We start from the raw sequence: 14,283 nt of genomic DNA, 5'->3' as shown, positions 1-14,283 counted from the left end.
CGAACCCTGTGGCACTCCGTATTCCGTAATCAGTATCTTAGACCATCTATCATTAAATTGAACTTGTTGCATTCTATCTTTTAAGTACGACCTAAACCATTCTAGAACTGTTCCTGTAATACCATACTGGTATAATTTCTCTAGTAATCTTCCTCTATCAATTGTCTCGAAAGGCCGTTTAAGATCTACAAAAATAACTCCTACTATTTGTCTCTCACTAATAATCAATTTCCATTCATCTATAACTGTTTGAATTGCTGTTTCACACGAATAATTTTTCCTAAAGCCCGACTGATGTTCCGTTATAATGTTATTACTTTCTAGGTAGACATCAATTTGCTTTTTAACTATTATCTCTAATACTTTTTCATATATTGGTAATATATTAATAGGCCTATAATCACTTGCCCTCTTAGGTTTCTCTACTTTTGGTATTGGAATTATCGTGGATGTTTTCCACTCTTTCAAGAAACAACCCTCACTCATTGACTTATTTATTATATCACAATATTCCTCTTCTATGACACAAAATACCGTTTTTAATATATCGCTAGTTATTCCTTCTTCTGTACCTTTCTTTTTTGGTAATTCCCTAATGATTTTTATTACTTGTTCTGTCGTAATTGATTCAAATTTTTCTAGCTCTCCCTTCTTTTCAATACAATAAATAGTTCTCTTATTTGTGCTTGTTGTATAATTCTTATCTATAGATTTTATTATGTCTTTAATACTTTGTATATAATATAAGTTAAATTTATCAGCTATATCACACTCTATATTATTGTCTAATATTTCAAAATCTATTTTTCCTACAAATTTCGCGCCTATTGGTCCTCCTCTAATAATTTCTTTTAATGATTTCCACATAGTTGTGGGATTGTTACTATTATGATCAATCATGTTTTCATAATATTCTTTTTTCTTTGTTCTAATTAAACTAACTACTGCATTTCTTTCTATTTTAAATTGTTGCCAGTTTTGTTCCGTGCTATCGTACAGTGCTTTTCTATACGCCTCATCTCTTCTAGTCGCTAGCTCTTCTATTTCCTTTGAATACCATTTTTTTCCTTCCCATATTTTTGGTATTCTAAAAATTTTCTTAGGTGCTGAGATGTCTAGCGCATCTACAATACTATTAATTAAATTCTTTGCCTTTACATTAATATCTAACTCATTTATATCTAAATCATATCCTTTTTCTAAATTACTCTCCACTAGCTTAATAAACTCATCCGCATTATATCTACTATAATCCCTGCCACTGAATTCTTTATATTTATTTACAATCTTGTTCGTATTTATCACAACTTTTATCCACGCATGATCCGTTATCTTAGGTTCGTACTTGACTTCTACATTTATATCTTTATTCGCAAAAACTAGATCTATAATTGTTTTACTATTTTCGGTAACTCTCGTTGGTTTATCCACATACTGCTTCATACCTAGACTTTGCATAGTCGTTAGTAGTTTATTTGTATAATAAGAGTCTGTCATACAATCTATATTAAAGTCTCCTAATATTATACACTCTTCTTTTATCGTTAATTCTTCTACTATCTCCTCTAAGAATCCTATAAACTCTCCATGTGACGCACTCGGTGAATGATATATTACCATTAACACTCCTTTAAACAATTTCTCTTTTACTTCTATTGCAACGCACCACACAATCCTTTCTAATTTTTTCAATACTACTGTCTCATACTTGATATCGTCTCTTACATACAGAGCAACCCCCCCTGTATTTCTATTTTCCGCGTCGCATCTAACCACACTGTATCCCGGTACACTTATTTCACTGTCTTCAATTTCCGCAATCAGTCTCGACTCCGACAATGCAATAATTGCCGGATTTAATTTCTTCATAATCTGATGCTGTATCTCGTCCTTATGTGCCATTAAACTTTGCGCGTTTGTATATATTATCTGATTCTCTTCTTTCTGTAATTGCTATTTTTTGGCTTCCCATCCACCTCTCCTCTTTTCTTCTTTGATAGTCCTCTTGTATGTCGGGCATTCCGGATCCAGAGCATCATGATCATCTTTTATTTTTAAATTATATGTTTTTATTTTAAACATACAATTTACACATTTGTTCTGCTTCTCTTTACATTCACTTGCTTTATGCTTTCCTGTACATTTATGACACGTTTCATTTCTCGTACAGTTTTTTGCAATGTGGTAGAATCCCCAGCACTTGAAACATCTCTTTATGCTAAAGTAATTGAACACAGGACATTTTCTCCAGCCTATGTTCAACTTTTCTTTTTTTAACATCAATTCATGTGTTACTTCATCTACTTCAATTATTAAAGATCTACCTTCTTTTCCTTTCCTTCTAGATTGACTATCATCCATATTTTTTCTTTTCGGGATTTTCTTGACTATGCTTATACGAGATTCACCAATACTATTCTGTTTCTTTATTGTATCTATTAGCTCATCGTCATCCAACTCTATTTCTTCCTCACTAATATTACCAATTTTTATTTTCGGCTTCTTTTGTAGTGATTCTGTAACATTATAATTGTCACCTAGTTTAGACTGTACTACATCTTTTAATTTATCTATTTCTTCTCCGGTCTCACATCCTAGAATTACTGTTCCTTCTCTTCCTTTTCGTACCTTTGTTATCCCCATTGGCATATTCTTAATATCAACTTTTTCTTTCATTATTTTTTTAGTGGTCTCACTTTCTTGCTGAGTCTTCGGTTTGATGATTATGATGTTTTCCTTCTTTTTCTTTATTGCCTCACTGTAACTGCCGCGCACATTTTCCGCTGACGCCTGCATTCCTCCTCGTATTATTTTTCGTAAGTCTTCCATTTCTTGTTTAATAGTTTTTATTTCCTCTTGCACTGTTTCCTTAATCAGCATTTTTATTTCTCGTTTGCATGCCATTTCATCTTTCTGAGAGAGAGAGAGAGAGAGAGAGAGAGAGAGAGAGAGAGAGAGAGAGAGAGAGAGAGAGAGGAGAGAGAGAGAGAGAGAGGAGAGGAGAGAGAGAGAGAGGGGGAGAGAGAGAGAGAGAGAGAGAGAGAGAGAGAGAGAGAGAGAGGAGAGAGAGAGGAGAGAGCAGAGAGAGATAGAGAGAGAGAGAGAAAGCATACTTACATACATTAATTTATTATCTACTTTTGTTTCTTCTTTAAAAATATTATACACATAAAAAAAGGAAAAAAGAAATACAATATACACAACATACATAAATCTTCTTTAAAGTAATATGATATTGATACTGAAATGTAACGAAATATTGTCAGCTCTGACTCTTCTTCTTCGTCTTCTTGTTTTTTTTCTTTAATTAGCATTAGAGATTGACGACACAGTTTGAAAAACAAAATTACAATTGTTAATAAATGATTAAATACTTCGACATTATATGTGTACCTTTCCTGTATAAAATGAGATCAACATCTTTTGCAAAAATCAATACAGAAAACTAATTTTCGAAAATCTTTTGTTCGAGTAAGATACTTCACAATGTACAAAAAAAAGTTACAATTGTTAATAAATTATTAAATACTTTGACATTACATGTATCTTTCTATATAAAATAAGATCAACATTTTTTGGAACTTTATACAGGGTGTAATGTAATTGGAAGCCATCCCGTAATGGGAAGATAGACGAGATCGAGATGAACATAAAAGTCCAATATTGTCTTGGATTAGGTCTATCAATAATCGAGATATAAATTTTTCAAATTGTACGAATGAGACCGCGCCGTGTGAAGAGCCGAGACGCTCGAGCTGTAGCACGGCCCACTGTTTCGAGCATTGGCTGCCGGCTGTGGGGGGAAAGGAGCAGAAGCGGCGCCGCTGCCTGTGCTTCGCCGCCCTCGCGTCTCGCCGCACCGCGCCAACACTCGCGGCGATGGCCGCTACGCACATTCGCGATTACTTGACAAATTAGGAGTTAGCAGAGATATGACAAATTAAAACCGTAATAAACTGCTGTGATTAAGAAAGTCGAAAGAGCAAAAGCGATAGAAACTTATGGAATCTACAAATAATCTAATTTCTATCGTAATTGTGAATAAGTAAATTAATAAAAGTTTTTCGTACATTCACGAAAGAATCTTTCTTTTTCTTAAATATCTTATTTAGAATATCATACAATTCTAACTTTGTTTCTCATCGAATTGTGTCGTACTGTTAAATCCTTGATGAAAACATTAATAAAAAATTACCATAAATTCACGATTGATTCTCAAAGTAATAATTTTTTTTTATAAGTGTATTATAATATTTGCCGCATCAAATTCTCTCATCGTTTCTTATCGTTTTTCTTTTCATGAAATGTTAAATTAACGAAGGTTTATCACAATTAACATCTATGATTCTTCATACATTCTCTTTTCGTAAATATTTAATTAGAAAATTACAAAATGCGCAATATATCCATATAATATGTTACACTCTTTGTTCATAACACGATAGAAAAATATCTCTTGATGTAACGATTTCACAATAGATTATGCCTTCTACGATAATTATGCTTAGAGATCGATGTTCACTATCAAGTATTGTTAATACAAGAAGAGTTTTTCTTTCATAACGATAGGGAACTTGAAATTTCTTTTATCTTTAATTACATTATTAATTACGACAGATTTTTACTGATTGATTCAGAACAGATACCAAGAAATATACAAGAATCTAATTGATTTCTCTTTTGTAATCCATTACTTCTCTGAATCAAAAAGAAAGAATTTCAAAAAGTGATATTATTTATCGTTTTCTCGTTTTCTGTTAGGAAAGTATATTTTATCATTGGAATATGACAAAATATCTACGGAGACATCGTGTTTAATAGTTCTGTTGGAATATTTCGTAAACTTAAGTTCTCTATTGTATAATTACGAAAGAAAACGCTTTGTTGGTAACCATACTGATGACATTAACATCTCCAAGCATAATTACGATCGTATCGTATAATTTATCACGAAATCGTTAGATCAGGCATGAATACTTTTCTATCGTGTTACGAAGAGTGTTATATTATGGATAAATATTTCGTGCATATCGTAATTTTTTAATAAAATACTTACGAAAAGAGAATGTATACAGAATTAATTGTGATAGACGATTCGTTAATTTACCATTGTATGAAAAAAAAGGATAAGAGACGACGAATGAATTTGATGCAGCAAATAGTATAATATACTGACAAGAGGAAACTATCAGTCGCAAATTCACGGTTGTTCTTTGTCAATGTAGAATTTGTAAGTATGATAAAACGCAAAGTATTACAAAAAACAGAACTATATCTGTGGATGTTCAAGGAAACGCTATCGTTTCCGCACCACCACCGAGGTAGATAGCTTGGCGCGTTTTGTTTATAGTGGTTTCCCCAGTAGGCCTAATCCACTCGCATTAATTTAATGCAATAACTGTTCGAAGTGTCTCCCTCGTGCCTGTAAGCACAGTTCGGCCCTTCGAATTATCTGTTGCGTCGCACGGTGCACCATGTCCGGCGTGATGGTATTGAAGGCCGCTATGATTGCTTCGCGAACCTCCGCTTAGTACCATCACGCACATTTTTGACTTGAGCTTTTATTTGCCCCCAAACAAAATAATCTAAGATATTTAAATCGGGTGACCATGCCGGCCAAGTGATTGGGCCACCTCGACCCATCCACTTGTCCGGAAAACGCCTGTCTAAAATTTCTCTTACCCTACGAAAAAAATGCGCGGGTGCCCCATCGTGTTGAAATATCGTGATTTCCCGCTCGCCGAGAGGAACGTTTTCTAACAAAATTGGCAATTGGTTCTCAATAAATTCGGCGTATATTTGTCCATTAAGATGTGCCGGTAAAAAATAAGGACCAATCTGAAAATGATCGTCAATAGAAATGTTATGGAAATAATGCGATAGAAAAGATTTCTTATTAGTTTGCAAAAATATTTACCACTCTGCCTGCAAATACTCCTGCCCACACATTTATCGACCAACGATATTGAAAGGCACAAGGTCGGATAGTACGTGGATTTTCTTCTGCCCAGTATATGTAATTGCGGTAATTAAACGTGCCATTTGGTGTAAAAGTGGCCTCGTCTGTCATTAAAATAGTTGTCGGGAACAATGGATTTTGCCGACATTGAGCGAGAAATCCTGCGTGAATTTTATTAATAATTATTGTATCATAAAAGCATCAAATAAAAAAAAAACTAGAATATAAAAATGAAAATACCTTCACAAAAACAGATGCGTGCTATTTCATCACGCGGAAGAAGTTGCTGCACATGTTGCAGATGAAAAGGGCACAACAGATTCTCTCGCAAAATATGATGCACCGTGTACTGTGATATTCCGAGCGCACGGCTTACACGGCGAATACTATTGTGCGAATTTTCATCAAATGCACGCAGAATTTCTTCGTCGTCATCAACATGACGACGTACCGCTCTCTCATAACGTTGATTCGCGAGAACTCCTGTGTCTATTGCACGTTGAAAACATCGCGTAATCACACGTCTTGAGGGATGCCGACGATTAGGGAAATGTTCTGCGTAGAGATGCTCTGCGAGAACAGCATTTCCCCTGGCCATCCCATAAAAATATATCATATGTGTATATTCTTCCGACGTGAAATTCATTTTGCACGTTATACACGTAACACACAACTTAAGACGTCAAGAGATACGTGTAACAACATGAGCACAAGAAAAAACATTTGAAAATCGGAAAATTTAGTTGTGCTGCCCTCGGAACAAGAAGGCTGAATTAAAAACTAAAGATCGCTGGTCGGTAAATATGTGGGCAGGAGTATTTGCGAGCAGAGTGGTAAATATTTTTGAACTGAGAAATCTTTTCTGTCCCATTATTTCCATAACGTTTCTTTGCCGTGTAAGCCGTGCATTCGGAATATTGCAGTACACGGTGCATCATATTTTGCGAGAGAATCTGTTGCGCCCGTTTCATCTTCAACGTGTGCAGCAACTTCTTCCGCGTGATGAAATAGCACGCATCTGTTTTTGTGAAAGTATTTTTATTTTTATATTCTAGTTTTTCTTTGATTTGATGCTTTTATGATACAATAATTATTAATAAAATTCATGCAGGATTTCTCGCTCAATGTCAGCAAAATCCATTGTTCCCGACAACTATTTTAATGACAGACAAGGCCACTTTCACACCAAATGGCACATTAAATTCCCGCAATTAGATATACTGGGCAGAAGAAAATTCACGTGCCGTTCGACCTTGCGCTTTTCAATATCATTGATCGATAAATGTGTGGGCACGAATATTTTCGAGCAGAGTGATAAATATTTTTGAATTGAGAAATCTTTTCTGTCGCATTATTTCCCTAACGTTTCTGTTGGTAATTTTCAGATTGGTCCATATTTTTTGCCGGCTCATCTCAATGGGCAAACATACGCGGGATTTATTAAAAATGAATTATCAATTTTATTAGAAGATATTCCTCTCCGCGAGCGACAAAATATGATATTTCAGCACGATGGAGCACCTGCGCATTTTTGTCGCAAAGTGCGAAATATTTTAGACAGGCGTTTTCCGGACAGGTGGATGGGTCGAGGTGACCCAATCACTTGGCCGGCACGGTCACCAGATTTAAATATACTAGATTATTTTGTTTAGGGGCATATTAAAGCTCAAGTCGAAAACGTGCGTGATGGTACCGAAGCTGAGGTTCGCGAAGCGATTATAGCGGCCTTTAAAACCATCACGCCGGACATGGTGCACCGTGCGACGCAATAGATTGTTCGAAGAGCGGAACTCTGCTTAAATGCACGAAGGAAGCACTTCAAACAATTACTAAACTAAAATAGCGAGAGTGGATTAGGCCTACTGGGGAAACCACTAAAAAAAAACGTGCCAAGCTATCTACTTCGGTGGTGCGGAAACGATAGCGTTTCGTCGAAACATCCATAGGTATAGTTTTGTTTCTTGTAATACTTTGCGTTTTATCATACTTACAAATTCTACATTAACAAAGGATAACCATTGCGGTTGATAGTTTCTTTTTGTTAGTATATTATAGTATTTGTCGCATCAAATTCATTCGCCGTCTCTTATCTTTTTTTTCATATAATGGTAAATTAACGAATCGTCTGTCACGATTGATTCTGTATACATTCTGTTTCCGTAAGTACCTTATTAGAAAATTACAAAATGCACGAAATATTTATCCATAATATAACACTTTTCGTAACACAATAGAAAAGTATTCATGCCTGACCTAACGACTTCGTGATAAATTATGCGATGCAATTTCTATTGTAATTATACTTGGAGATCAATATTAATGTAAACTATCATCAGTATGGTTAACAACAAAAGTTTTCTTTCGTAATTATACGATAGAGAACTTAGAGTTTCTTCTATCTTTAACACATTATTAATTAATTACGATAGATTTTAACAGAACTATTAAACACGATGTCTCCTTAGATATTTTGTCATATTCTAATGATAAAATATACTTTCCTAACAGAAAACGAGAAAACGATAAATAATATCACTTTTTGAAATTCTTTCTTTTTGATTCAGAGAAGTAATGGATTACAAAAGAGAAATCAATTAGATTCTTGTATATTTCTTGGTATCTGTTCTGAATCAATCAGTAAAAATCTGTCGTAATTAATAATGTAATTAAAGATAAAAGAAATTTCAAGTTTCCTATCGTTATGAAAGAAAAACTCTTCTTGTATTAACAATACTTGATATTGAACATCGATCTCTAAGCATAATTATCGTAGAAGGCATAATCTATTGTGAAATCGTTACATCAAGAGATATTTTTCTATCGTGTTATGAACAAAGAGTGTAACATATTATATGGATATATTGCACATTTTGTAATTTTCTAATTAAATATTTACGAAAAGAGAATGTATGAAGAATCATAGATGTTAATTGTGATAAACCTTCGTTACCCTGCTTAAAAAATCCGATAGAATCAGATAAGAAAAAGTTCTATCTAATTGAATCGTGTTTTTGGTTCGTAAATATTAGATCGATTATCTGAAATATACGATAGGCTTTCTATATTTCTGTATCGTATTTTTCATACAGTTACCTATCGTTTTTAATCAATTTCTATCGTCATTTTTTATATAAATTAATCGTGTTCTATTGTGTTTTTGGTTGGTAAATATTAGATCGGTTATCTGAAATATACGATAGGCTTTCTATATTTCTGTATCGTATTTTTCATATAGTTACCTATCGGTTTTAATCAATTTCTATCGTCATGTTTTATATAAATTAATCGTATTCTATCGTATTTTTGGTTCGTAAATATTAGATTGGTTATCTGAAATATACGATAGGCTTTCTATATTTCTGTATCGTATTTTTCGTATAGATTACCTATCGTTTTTAATCAATTTTTATCGTCATGTTTTATATAAATTAATCGTATTCTATCGTGTTTTTGGTTCACAAATATTAGATTGCTTATCTGAAACTTATGATAGACTTTTTATCTTTCTGTATCATATTTTTCGTATAGATTACCTATCGTAAATCTAGTTCAAAAAATGTAAACGTTTTACTTTTCTTGTACAGAATCGTTTACTCGATTAAAATGAGTAAATTATAAAAGTAATGTGGCAGTCGTCTTCCACATCGTCCTCTCGTAGCGAAAGAAACTGATTATTGCTTGTCTTAATCGTGTTGCGGGTGGTCTTTATATAGCGGGTCGGCTGCATTTGACTCACGAGAGAGTAATCGCCTACCAGCCTATCGGCGGCGCCGCGTACTAACTAAAAAGTTGGATAGAAAATGATAGAAACATATAGAAATTTGATAGAAAATTTATAAAATTCTATCGTTCTTTATCGTATCTCAATTAAACGATTAAAACTTTATTTGAATATGGATACTTTGAATGAGTCCCAGATGCGCACAGTAATAAACGGACACAGCAAGCTGAGTGAAACGGACACAGTAACAAACGGACACAGACCAAACGGACACAGTAATAAACGGACACAGTGCGAAACGGACACAGTGCGAAACGGACACAGTAACAAACGGACACAGTGCGAAACGGACACAGTAACAAACGGACACAGACCAAATGCGCACAGAGCGAAACGGACACAGTGCGAAACGGACACAGACCAAATGCGCACACTGCACATGCGCACGGACCAAATGCATACACGGAAAGTCGCAAACTCATGTGATGCAGTGAATGCTTTGCACGCACACACACACACACACACACATACACACACACGGGGGGGTGTAAGGGGGGCCTTTGGCCCACCTCCCGCACCCACCCCGTCCAAGTCGCTAACCTATGTGGCCTTTACTCTGCTTGCAATGTACATGGATTGCATTTGATCCGTGCGCACGTGCAGTGTGCGCATTTGGTCCGTGTGCATTTGGTCCGTGCGCATTTGGTCTGTGTCCGTTTTGCACTGTGTCCGTTTCGCTCTGTGCGCATTTGGTCCGTTTGTTACTGTGTCCGTTTGTTACTGTGTCCGTTTATTACTGTGTCCGTTTGGTCTGTGTCCGTTTGTTACTGTGTCCGTTTCACTCAGCCTGCTGTGTCCGTTTATTACTGTGCGCATCTGGGACGCTCCCGATATTTTCCTATATGATCTTACCTAATTATCTTACTGAATAGAAAAATTACGATTTAAAGTCTATACAAATTAATCTGAAATTGTCCCTATATGTTTCTATCAAATATATGTTATGGAACAATAATCGTTTTCTATCGTTGTCTTTATAATAGGAGATATTTCAAGGAGGAACAATTATCACAGGCACACAAAAAAAGTGATCCGGCGGACCAGATTAGTCAATCCTTATGTATTTTGACTCACTGAATCCGAATTCAAGGTTAGAATTGCAAAGTTAGCTCGCATTTTCTAACTTCAAAAAAAATTTTTTTTTAGTGTTGGTTTGGCGGACCAGACTATATAATTAGTCAATCCTTATGTATTTTGACCCGCTGAATCCAAATCCAAGGTCAGAATTATTAAATTTGTTCATTTTTTCTAACCTCAAAAAAAAATTTTTTTTAATGTTGGTCCGGCGGACCAGAGTAGTCTATCCTTATGTATTTTGACCCGCTGAATCGAAATTCAAGGTCAGAATTGCTGAATTGGCTTATTTTTTTCTAACCTCAAAAAAACACCTTGTAAAAGCAGCTTGGATCTTAAATGTATAATTCGGAGCGTGCAAGCTTGCGTAAGCACATTATCCGGGGAAAATTCAATATTTATAACAAGTCTAAGCTTCTGTGAATGAATGGCGTAGAAAATTCACTCCCTTGTCCTATTATATTTAACTCTTTTATTCTGGATTTACCTTGGATTTGGATTCAGCGGGTCAAAATACATAAGGATTGACTGATTATATAGTCTGGTCCGACAGACCAACATTAAAAAAATATTTTTTTTTGAGGTTAGGAAATGCGAACTAATTTTGCAATTTTGACTTTGGATTCGTATTCAGCGGATCAAAATACATAAGGATTGACTAGTCTAGTCCGCCGGACCAACCTTTTTTTTTGTGTGTCTGTGTTATTTTATAATTCCGCCGGACAGAACATTCTGTTGTTCTTTATGGTATCCGAATTAAACGATTAAAACTTTATCTAAATATGGATACTTTCCTATATTATCTTATCTGGTTATCTTATTGAATAAAAAAATTACGACTTAAAGTCTATATAAATTATTCAGATAATTCTTTATTCAGATAAAGTTTTAATCGTTTGATTCAGACACGATAAAGAATGATAAAATGTTATGTTCGGAAAAATTGCGAAATAATTTGTTTCTGTTTAAAATATCTCGAATTATATAGACAATGATAAAAAACTATTATAGTATATAACATATTTTTGATAAAAACGTATAGGGACAATTTCAGATTAATTTATATAGACTTTACGGCATAATTTTTATATTCAGTAAGATAGCCAAATAAATTGTATAGGAAAGTACTCATATTCAGATAAAGATTTAATCGTTTAATTTAGATACAATAAAATACGATAGAATTTTATGTCCGCCGAAATGGTAATATATTTGATAGAAACATATAGGAACAATTTCAGATTAATTCATATAGAGTCTTATAGATCTTGAATCGTAAATTTCATATTATATGATCATATATAAAAGTAGTCGTATTCAGATAAAGTTTTAATCGTTTACTTCAGATACGATAAGAAACGATAGAACTTTATGTCCGCCGAAATTGGAATACATCTGATAGAAACGTATAGGAACAATTTCAGATTAATTCATATAGAGTCTTATAGACCTTGAATCGTAATTTTCATATTCAGTACGATAAGTAGATAGGATCATATAGAAAAGTAGTCGTATTCAGATAAAGTTTTAATCGTTTATTTCAGATACGATAAGAAACGATAGAATTTTATAACTTTTCTATCTGGCAGGAAATCTAGTGTCCGATAGAAACGATAGATTCAGATAAAATTATATTAAATTTCTATCAAATTTCTATATGTTTCTATCAGTTTCTATCGTACTTTTTGAACAGGGTAATTTAACATTTTATGAAAAGAAAAACGATAAGAAACGATGAGAGAATTTGATGCGGCAAATATTATAATACACTTATAAAAAAAAATTATTACTTTGAGAATCAATCGTGATTTTATGGTAATTTTTTATTAATGTTTTCATCAAGGATTTAACAGTACGACACAATTCGATGAGAAACAAATTTAGAATTGTATGATACTGTAAATAAGATATTTAAGAAAAAGAAAGATTCTTTCGTGAATGTACGAAAAACTTTTATTAATTTACTTATTCACAATTACGATAGAAATTAGATTATTTGTAGATTCCATAAGTTTCTATCGCTTTTGCTCTTTCGACTTTCTTAATCACAGCAGTTTATTACGGTTTTAATTTGTCATATCTCTGCTAACTCCTAATTTGTCAAGTAATCGCGAATGTGCGTAGCGGCCATCGCCGCGAGTGTTGGCGCGGTGCGGCGAGACGCGAGGGCGGCGAAGCACAGGCAGCGGCGCCGCTTCTGCTCCTTTCCCCCCGCCGCCGGCAGCCAATGCTCGACACAGTGGGCCGCGCTACAGCTCGAGCGTCTCGGCTCTTCACACGGCGCGCTCTCATTCGTACAATTTGAAAAATTTATATCTCGATTATTGATAGACCTAACCCAAGACAATATTGGACTTTTATGTTCATCTCGATCCCGTCTATCTTCCCATTACGGGATGGCTTCTGATTACATTACACCCTATATACATTAATCAATTAACTATTATTGCTAGTTATAAAATAATATTGTGACATATGCATGCACACGTACGCGTGCACATATAGAAATTAATAAATTAAAAAAATAACCAAATAAAAAATAATCAATAGAGAAAACTAACTTTCAAAAATCTTTCGTTTGAGTAAAATACTCCACAGTGTACACACGCACGGATGCACGCACTTCTCCCCCCCCCCTCTCTCTCTCTCTCTCTCTTTCTCTTTCTCTCTCCGTTTCTCCCGGTCTCTCCCCGTCTCTTCCAATCTCTCTCCGCCTCTCCTGTCTTTTGGTGATGTTGAGGGTCTCGTATCTACACTGCTGGAAAAAATCTCAAACATCGAGGCTAAGCTTGAAGACCTCACCGCAATAAACGCCAAGCTGTCCACACTGGAGACCAGTACCCTGCGTTGCTCGGCCTCTTACGAGGATCTTGCTGCGAGGATCGATTCAATTGCTGCGACCACGCGTGACCTCGGCGAGCGGGTCGGCGTCCTTGAGCGCTCTCCGCCGTCTCGCCCTGATCCTTGCGTGGCTGGATCTCACCTCGAGGCCCGCCTGACTGCTCTCGAGCAGTCAAGGCTTAACTGCGAGCTGATCTTTTTCGGGGTGCTAGAGCTCCCGAATGAGGATCCTCGCGTCTTGATGAGAAGCATCGCCACGGCGCTTGGTGTTGAGGTCTCCTCCTCCGGTGACATCCAGTCATCTTTCCGTATCCCTGCCTCTCGCGGTCGTCCGCGCCCGCTGATCGTCTGTCTGATTTCTAACGACGTCCGTAATTACTGGATAGATTGTAAGCGTGCTAAGGGGGTTCTTGAGGGGGCCAAGGTGTCTGTCTCCCTTTCTGGCTCGCGCATTGACATCTTCGAGCGGCTCACTGCCCCAACGCGTCGCCTCCTTGCTGAGGCGAAACGGGCTGTCGGGGACGGTTTGTTGCATCGCGCCTGGACACGAAATGGGCGCATTCGCGTTATGCTGCACTCAAACTCTCCGTCTTTAACTATACAACATCTTGAACATCTAAATTCAATA

At 35.6% G+C, this 14,283-nt stretch overlaps 1 pseudogene; it reads right to left on the bottom strand.

The window, feature by feature from the left end:
- Nucleotides 1-5,205: 5,205 nt before the first annotated feature.
- On the bottom strand, nt 5,206-13,949 carry LOC118644654 (annotated as a pseudogene).
- Nucleotides 13,950-14,283: the final 334 nt, after the last annotated feature.

Source organism: Monomorium pharaonis, chromosome 3 (genome assembly GCF_013373865.1).
Source record: "Monomorium pharaonis isolate MP-MQ-018 chromosome 3, ASM1337386v2, whole genome shotgun sequence".
Taxonomy (NCBI): domain Eukaryota; kingdom Metazoa; phylum Arthropoda; class Insecta; order Hymenoptera; family Formicidae; genus Monomorium; species Monomorium pharaonis.
The sequence above is the reverse complement of the archived record's forward strand: the minus strand, read 5'-3'. Positions and strand labels throughout refer to the sequence as shown.